The 8,356-nt window shown below is 47.1% G+C and overlaps 1 protein-coding gene across 2 annotated transcripts in view; it reads left to right on the top strand.

Moving 5' to 3' along the window:
- The first annotated feature begins 3,422 nt into the window (after positions 1-3,422).
- The window catches only part of LOC141114481 (lysosomal alpha-glucosidase-like), a 321,841-nt gene continuing 316,907 nt past the window's right edge, over positions 3,423-8,356 (top strand). Inside the window, exon 1 of one of the 2 annotated variants that reach the window (XM_073608186.1) lies at positions 3,423-3,570. The gene's annotated coding sequence lies outside the window, so the exon portion shown is untranslated. The remainder of the gene's footprint in view (positions 3,571-8,356) is intronic. The other variant, XM_073608187.1, reaches the window with a different exon arrangement.

Raw genomic sequence — 8,356 nt, 5'->3', positions numbered from 1 at the left:
GAGCTGCTGATATTTGATCGGGCCTGTACTCTGCTATTCCAACCCAATAAATTGGCTTAACCCACTTGACACAGCTGTGGAACAGTTTTATTGTGAAGCTAAATAAGAAAGGACTACCCCACAATAACAATGTACCAATGATGTACCTTTACCTGGGTATCCGTTGCTCCACCTGTAGGGTAATGGACAACACTTCACACCAATTGCAATTAACCAGAATATGATTTTACTGAGGCTGGTAAAACAGTAGTTACAATAACTGCACTGCCACACAAACGTAATGTGACTGCGATAAGTATTCACAATTTGTTAACAATATAAAACTTCCTTGAGTAACCCCTCCATGCGTGTCTCCAAGTGGGACCAGTGCTCAGTGTAACAACGCCTCGACACTGGGCACCTTCCCACTTCCAGCACGCTGCTATTAAACACAGTAATGCAAAGTTATCAGCACAATACAATTGCTAAAGAGCTCCCCCTGCTTTATGATGCAGTCCTCCGTCACTGTGACTGAACACAAGGCCTTGCAATGAAAATTGTAGTCTTTGATCTTCTGTCTTCTGCTAGCTATTATACTGTAGTGCTTTATATCCAAGTGTTCCACAAGCAAATAAAAAGTAATATAATTGATGATTGAAACTGTTCTTGTTGTGTGATGTACTTATAACTGCCTCCAATGTAATTGTCTCTGAACCACACAGTATTAGTTCTCAGTGAAATGTAGGCTTGAGGCCTGCTTGTACTCAGTCTATTTGTATGAGACCCCTCTGTGGAACTGCAGGTCTCAGCAACACTGTGGTATGAGTCTGAGTGTGTAACGTGCGTTAATGAACGTTGGGAAACAGCCCTCCCACCACACCAGGCCTAGAACTGTTGGATGCCTCCGCTCCGCAAGGTCTCAGTCTGTCTGATGCGGCCACGCCATCCGTTACACAAGACAACCGGGACCCTCTAATGGCTTCGACAGATGTCTCTAGATCCTTCCCGATCTGGTCACACTGTCTCTCCAACACACTGGGATAAAGCAGAGTCCGTGTCTTGCTCCGCTCCGCAGGATATAGGCCACGCTCTCTGGAACCTCCTCCTCACAGGCCACACATCCAGAAGAAAGAGAAAATGGCCGCGCCGGGCCTTTTATTACCTACCCAGCATGCAGTTCAGTCACTCAGTGTTCACGGGAAAGTGAGTGAGCATGATGGGTAGGTGAGCCTTTCACAAATAATTCAGTCACTCCCTGTATAGGCTTTTTGTGAAATAACAAGTCTATTCATAAGTATACCACTTGAGGGAGCCAAATACCAATTTATAATATTGTCTATTGATTTAGCATATATGGTATTAGAAGGCAAAAAATACCCACGCTACAGTTATACTGTTTAATAAATAGTCCTTGATTTAATTTTATGGAGGGGTTTCTATCATACTTTAAATTGTCAGCAGAAAATGTGCTATGGTAGTAAATTTTTCCTCTTTTGTCAGCTAAACAAATCATGGGGGTTGGCAACCCCGATATTGAGAGCGTTTTTTTGTGGAGTGGCCTTCCACAGTTGCAGCATTTAAAATAAGGGGCTCACTGGTGTATAATAGGGGTCAACCGATTATCAGAGCGGCCAACTATTGGAGGCCGATATTCATATTTTTCAAATAATGAGTATCAGTCAGAAATGTACTGAAATTGGTCAGACCTTCTCCCCCTGTCCTTGTGCAGTACTCGCTATAGTCTCTGCCAAACTCTGTCAGTGGTGCAGCGGGCAACAGAGAGATGACATCTCTCACTGCCCGCCTCGCATCACCGCTGGTCCGCACCTGCAGCAGGGTTGTGAAGGCTGCTCTTGACAGAGCTGCAGAGAGATAGTTACATCATCTCTCATCGCCTGCCCACCCTCATGTGGAAGTTTACCCACTTGGACACCGCTGGGGAGAGGCTGCCAGAAATAGTGTAAGTAGTGAGAAGCTGCATATGGGTGGCAGGTGACAGTGGCAAGTGACATGCTGCATCTGGGTGGAAGGTGACAGTGACAAGCTGCATATGGGTGGCAGGAGACGGTGGCAAGTGACATGCTGCATCTGGGTGGCAGGAGACAGTGGCAAGTGACACGCTGCATTTGGTGGCAAGTGACATGCTGCATCTGGGTGGCAGGTGACAGTGGCAAGTGACACGCTGTATCTGGGTGGCAGGAGACAGTGGCAAGTGACACGCTGCATCTGGGTGGCAGGTACCAGTGGCAAGTGACACGCTGCATCTGGGTGGCAGGAGACAGTGGCAAGTGACACGCTGCATCTGGGTGGCAGGAGACAGTGGCAAGTGACACGTTGCATCTGGGTCGCAGGAGACAGTGGCAAGTGACGCGTTGCATCTGGGTGGCAGGAGACAGTGGCAAGTAACACGCTGCATCTGGGTGGCAGGAGACAGTGGCAAGTAACACGCTGCATCTGGGTGGCAGGAGACAGTGGCAAGTAACATGCTGCATCTGGGTGGCAGGAGACAGTGGCAAGCTGCATCTGGTGGCAAGTGATGCACTGTATCTGGGTGGCAGATGACAGCGGCAAGTGACATGCTGCATCTGGGTGGCAGGTGACAGTGGCAGGTGACATGCTGCATCTGGTTGGCAGGAGACAGTGATGTACAGAATATCACCACCTGACATCGGCCTAAAAGGTGGCCGTAAAATCAGTATCGGTATCGGCATTGAAAAAAACTCTATCGGTCACCCCTAGTATATACAGTACTGTTTAGAGGATATGGAATTGCATAGGGGGATTTTTGGAAAATGATGCTGAAGGTGAGCTTACACCTTAAGAAGCTAACAACTCATTCAGCCTCCTGAAGCACATGAGAACTGAATAATAAAAAATGATAATGTTTAGTTCATCTGAACCAGCATACAGTAATGCCGTGTACACACGGGCGGACTTTTTGACCAGACTGGTCCAACAGAACGAATCCGGACATCGGACCTTCAGTGGACTTTTTCGGTTGAAAATCAGACGGACTTTAGATTTGGAACATGTTTCAAATCTTTCCACTGGAACTCCGTCGGACCCAGTTCCTATCGAGAAATCCGCTCGTCTGTATGCTAGTCCGACAGAAGAAAAACCGACCCTAGGGCAGCTATTGGCTACTGGCTATGAACTTCCTTATTTTAGTCCGGTCGTAAGTCATCACGTACGAATCCGTCGGACTTGTGTGATCATGTGTAGCCAAGTCCGTTCATTCGAAAGTCCGTCGAAAGTCCTTCAAAAGCCCGTCGAAAATCCGTCAGAAAGATCGTCGGACCTTTGATGCCGAAAAGTCCGCCCGTGTGTACACGGCATTATACTGACACAATAGAGTCATTGGTTGTTTCAAGGACCTGTTTGGTGAATAGGAAAAATAAGCACAAGTTGATAAATAACTAATACATATAGTAATCATAGTTCCACCTTTCTTTATTTTAAACAGAGCAGAGCAGATGCACATAGTGTTACATAAGTGAAGTGTTCTGTGCCCTGGTGTCTAATATCTTCCTTAGTGAGCTGTCACATGATACTTTACCTGGCTGAAGGAGACAGAACAGTCCCATCGCAGTGGTGAGTAATCTTTGGAATTTACAATCAATTAATAAGAAGCAGAAAATGATACACACATTCTGTACTGCCTGTACATTTTTAAGTCCACAACTATTGATTCCATGGCAGAGTTGTTATCTTTAAAATTATATGTAGAGGTGTCATTGCAGTCTGCTTTATGGAGAGTTTAATGATTGGGTTGTTGTGTACCCCAAGCTGCTCAATGATCATTCTTGTAATAGATAAATGGAATTATATTCAAAGATACATACCGTACATTATACTAGAGCAGGGGATTTAAATCAATACAATTTTGTGCTATTTCAGACTTTTTGATTTACAATCTGTAAACTATAAAGTGAAAAATGCAACTACACCAATACATAAGATGTGTATAATGTGTAGATTAACTTTAGTAGTAGATTACTGCTAACAGGAAAACTCATTGACTTGTAAGAAATGTTGCCCGAATTTTAAAATCAATGATGAAATGCATATTTTCTAGGAAAATACTATGTTTTTTGGATTTGAGACTAAAGTGGAACTATGAGTAAAAGTATAAATGACATAGACGATGCAGCCTGTCACCACCATTAAAACAGCCGTTTTTCGGAGTCTACCAGTAACAGATTACCCTTAAAGGATAAGTTCACCTTTTGGGAACAGGTTATATGTATCATCCGTTTTTAGGGTGGAACATGTAACATGTTCGCAATACTGCAGCCGCTGCCCGATCCCCCCCCCCCGAGAGAGCAGTACGTGGAGAAGTTCCCCATACTAGCTGTCAGTTTTTGAAATCAGCATCTGCACAGCCGCGTCATTCATACAGAGAGCTCTGTCCCATCATCCTTTTCGGAGGTTGGCTTGTAGTTCTTATTACTATGGCGCCGTGGTAATTCATTGATCTTCCTATCAATATATCTGCTTGCCCGTACGGGATGTCTGGGCACACAGATACACTGACAGATCACCTGCATAACACCTGCAATCTGCTGATCGTTAGTGCAATGCTTTACAGGCTCCAAAAAAACAAAAAAAAAAATGATTTTTTTTTACCTGCATTTATTTATTTTAAAGTGAATTTACCCTTTAATCCTGACAGCAGGATTGATAATTTGACTTGTTAGAGGTTGACAACGATGTTCATTCTGTAGTAAAATCATTGTAGCATTTTCATCCTGTGGACAGGGTAGTTTTAAACAGACTTTTAGAAAGACTTTAACTACTTCCGCTCGGGCGAATTTTGTTTCATTTTTTACACACACATGCTAAAAATCTGCATTTTTGGCTATAAAATTAGCTCCTAATTGTGCCACCTCCGAAGGAGGTTATAATTGCACCTCACCCGCAACACTAAATTTAGATGTACTTTAAAGTGGACCTTGCACTAAAATGCAAGGTCAGTTTACTATATATTGTAGCATGGGCTGGATCTAGCATGTCTGATATAGAAGTGAAGTAAAAAATGTCAGGGGGCAAAGGGTGTGAGGTATTCAGGGTAGTGTATAAAAAGTCTGTAAGACACTGTACAGGGAGTCAGCAGGGCATGCGATAGGGTCAGGAGCTTGTAGGGCAGTTACAGGGGTTAGGGCAGAGGACTGGGGGCAGCAGGGCAGTGTGCAGTGGGTCAGCAAGGGAGTTTACAAGAGTCAGTAGGGCAGTGTACAGGGGTTCAGTAAGACAGAGAATAAGGGTCAGCAGGTCAGAGGACAGGAGGCTAGCAGGGGAGTGTACAAAAGTCAGTAGGGCAATGTGCAGATGGTCAGTAGGGTGGATTATAGGGGTCAGCATAGCAGATGACAGGGGTCAGCAGGGCAGAGAACAGGGTTATTAGGGCAGAGGACATGGGGTCAGCAGGGCGGAGGACAGGGGTCACAAGGACAGGGAAAAGAGGAGCAGCAGGGCAGTGTACAGGGGTCAGCAGGGCAGAGAAAAGGGGGTTAAAAGGGTAATGTACAGGGGTCAGAAGTGCAGAAGACCGTGGCCAAGAGAGAAAAGGACAGGGTCACTGCTGGCAGGGCACTCAGCAGATCATCCTCCCCACACAGCACAAAGCTGAGATCTGATTCCCTTACCGATACAGCTTCGATCTGCACAGTGTGTAGCTGGCTACTGCTGCTGCTCCAATATGGGATTTTCACAGGTCAGAACCAGTGTTGCCACCTTATATCAGAGTCGTTCCCTTTTACATCAGAGTTCCCCTTTACATCAGGGTCTGCAGAGTTACCCCTTGCACTGTAAGGAGGATCCTGCAGACTCTGATGTAAAGGGGAACGTAGGGAACTCTGATGTGGGGGGGACTCTGGTGACCAGAGACCACCTACTGCAGAGTGAATACATTAAGGTAAGGGGGAGGGGGGTTACTGATATAAGGAGGAACCTTCATACCAGTGCCCCCCTACATTATTGTATTCACCCCCCCTTACATCAGTGACCCCTCAGACTGGCCTGGTGGCACCGTCACTGACCTCCTCTCAGGTGCACAGTGCAGGGCTCAGTCAGACGGTCCTCTGGTTTTATCCTATAGTCTCCTTTCTACAATCCGCACATGTCTGACTCCTTCCGTGACCCCCATCCCGGTGGTGCTCTCACTCTTGACTCCTCTCCAGGCTCCCCCTCAGAGACTGCAGACATGATACAAGACAAGAGATGGTCAGAGATTGCGGACATGATACAAGAGATGGTTAAAGGCTGCAGGAATGATACAAGGAGATATTCAGAGATTGCAGACATGATACAAGAAATAGTTCAAGACGGTGGACATGATACAGGAGGTGGTTAGAGGCTGTGGACATGGTAAATTAGGTGATTAGAGGGTGTGGACAGTATACAGGAGGTGGTTAGAGGATGCGGATAGGATACAAGAGGGGGTTAGAGGCTGTGGACATGATACAGGAGGTGGTTAGAGGCTGCAGACAGGATTTAGGAGTTGGTTGAAGGATGCGGACAGGATACAGGAGATGGTTAGAGGGTGTGGACAGGATACAGGAGATGGTTAGAGGGTGTGGACAGGATACAGGAGATGGTTAGAGGGTGTGGACAGGATACAGGAGATGGTTAGAGGGTGTGGACAGGATACAGGAGATGGTTAGAGGGCGTGGACAGGATACAGGAGGTGATAAGAGGATGCGGACAGGATACAGGAGGTGGTTAGAGGATGCAGACATGATACAGGAGATATCCAGAGTTTGTGGACATCTGCGATACTCCAAAATCTCAACAGGCACTGCAGCTCTTGTCTGGTAACTGCTGTGCCTCCTCAGTCCTCAAGTGTGGATATCACATAGATAGCAGCCATGGATGAATAGATGGATGTTGCCGAGTCCGGTCTTAAGGACTCAGTGTGGCTATGCTCACGGTGGCGTGCCTCCAGCAGCCATGAATGGATGGTGCAGGGGTCCGGTCTCTGGGACTTTATGTGCCCATGCGTACAGTGGCGCCAGGTGGGAGCCCCCACAGGCTCCAGCCATGATGCATATTGCGGGCCGCGATCCGGTCTCCAGGTCAAGCGACATGCCCGCTGATGTGCTGCTGAGACCAAGTGCCGTTCATACAGAAATGGCGCCAGGCAGTGCCTTTACGTCACTGACTCACTATGGATGTGCCCGCCCAGCCAAAAATGGCCGAGCTTGTACGAGGTTGTCCAAGCCCAGCAGGCTTTGGAACTGCACATGCGCAGTTCCAATGTTGGCCGCAGCCATATTCTTTACGGGCAGCCATTGTCCGTAAATGGGTTGAAATTTATGAGCGGTCTGCAAATTTACAGAAAGTTGCCAATACTGGTCAGAACAGCAACATAGCAGCTAGCTACACACTGTGCAGATTGAGGCTGTGTTTGTAAGGGAACCTAATCCCAGCTATGTGCTGTGTGGGGAGGAGATCTTCTGAGTGCCTTGTGTGCAGTGTGGGCAATGCCGGGACAAGGTCATCTAGCACCTAGGGCAAAGATGACTGCTGCCCACTGCCAAAACTGCTGCCCACCTTCAATGGGTAAGCATCACGTCTCAGCACAAATGCACCCCCCAAAAAAACTCCCCCTCCTTCCAGTCCAAATCCCCCTCCCAGTACAAATCTTTGGCACCCAAATCTCAACTTCTAGCAGAAATCTCCCTGCCAAAAACAAGAAAACATACGCTTTCCCCTCTAATTTCCCATCCTTGCACAAATCCTCTCCCCAAATCTCCCCCCTTAGCATAAATTCCCTCCCAATCCCTCCTTGTAGAACAACTCCCTCCAAATTACCCTTTCCAGCACAATTCCCCTTCCCCCTCCAAATCCCCCTTCTAGCACAAATCCCCCCAATTTACCCATTGTAGCACAATTCCCCCCTCAAAACAGATCGCCCCCCTAAATCGTTCCTTAACCAAAATGCCCCCACACCCCCTGCAAAAATCCCCCCATCCTCCCTCCTAGGACAGATCCCCCTCTTTCCTAAAATCCCCCCCCCCCTCCCCCCAATTCCCCACCCCTAGCACAAATCCCCCTGCCCAAAGCAATCACCTCTCCTAGCACAAATAATCTCCCCCCAAATTCCCCCTTCCAACCCACCCCCCCTCCTAGAACAAATCCCTCCTCCTAGCACAACTCCCTCCAAATTACCCTTTCCAGCACATATACCAAATTACCAAAATTACCCTTTCCAGCAAAATTTCCACACTCAAATCCTGGCCAAAACAATCACCTCTCCTAGCACACATCCTCTTTCCTCTCAAATTTCCCATCTTAGCTCAAATCATCACCCCCCCAAATTCCCCCTCCCAGTACAACTCCCTCCAAATTACACTTTCTAGCACAATTCCCACACTCA

The sequence above is a fragment of the Aquarana catesbeiana genome, linkage group LG12 (genome assembly GCF_042186555.1).
Source record: "Aquarana catesbeiana isolate 2022-GZ linkage group LG12, ASM4218655v1, whole genome shotgun sequence".
Classification (NCBI taxonomy): domain Eukaryota; kingdom Metazoa; phylum Chordata; class Amphibia; order Anura; family Ranidae; genus Aquarana; species Aquarana catesbeiana.
The sequence above is the reverse complement of the archived record's forward strand: the minus strand, read 5'-3'. Positions and strand labels throughout refer to the sequence as shown.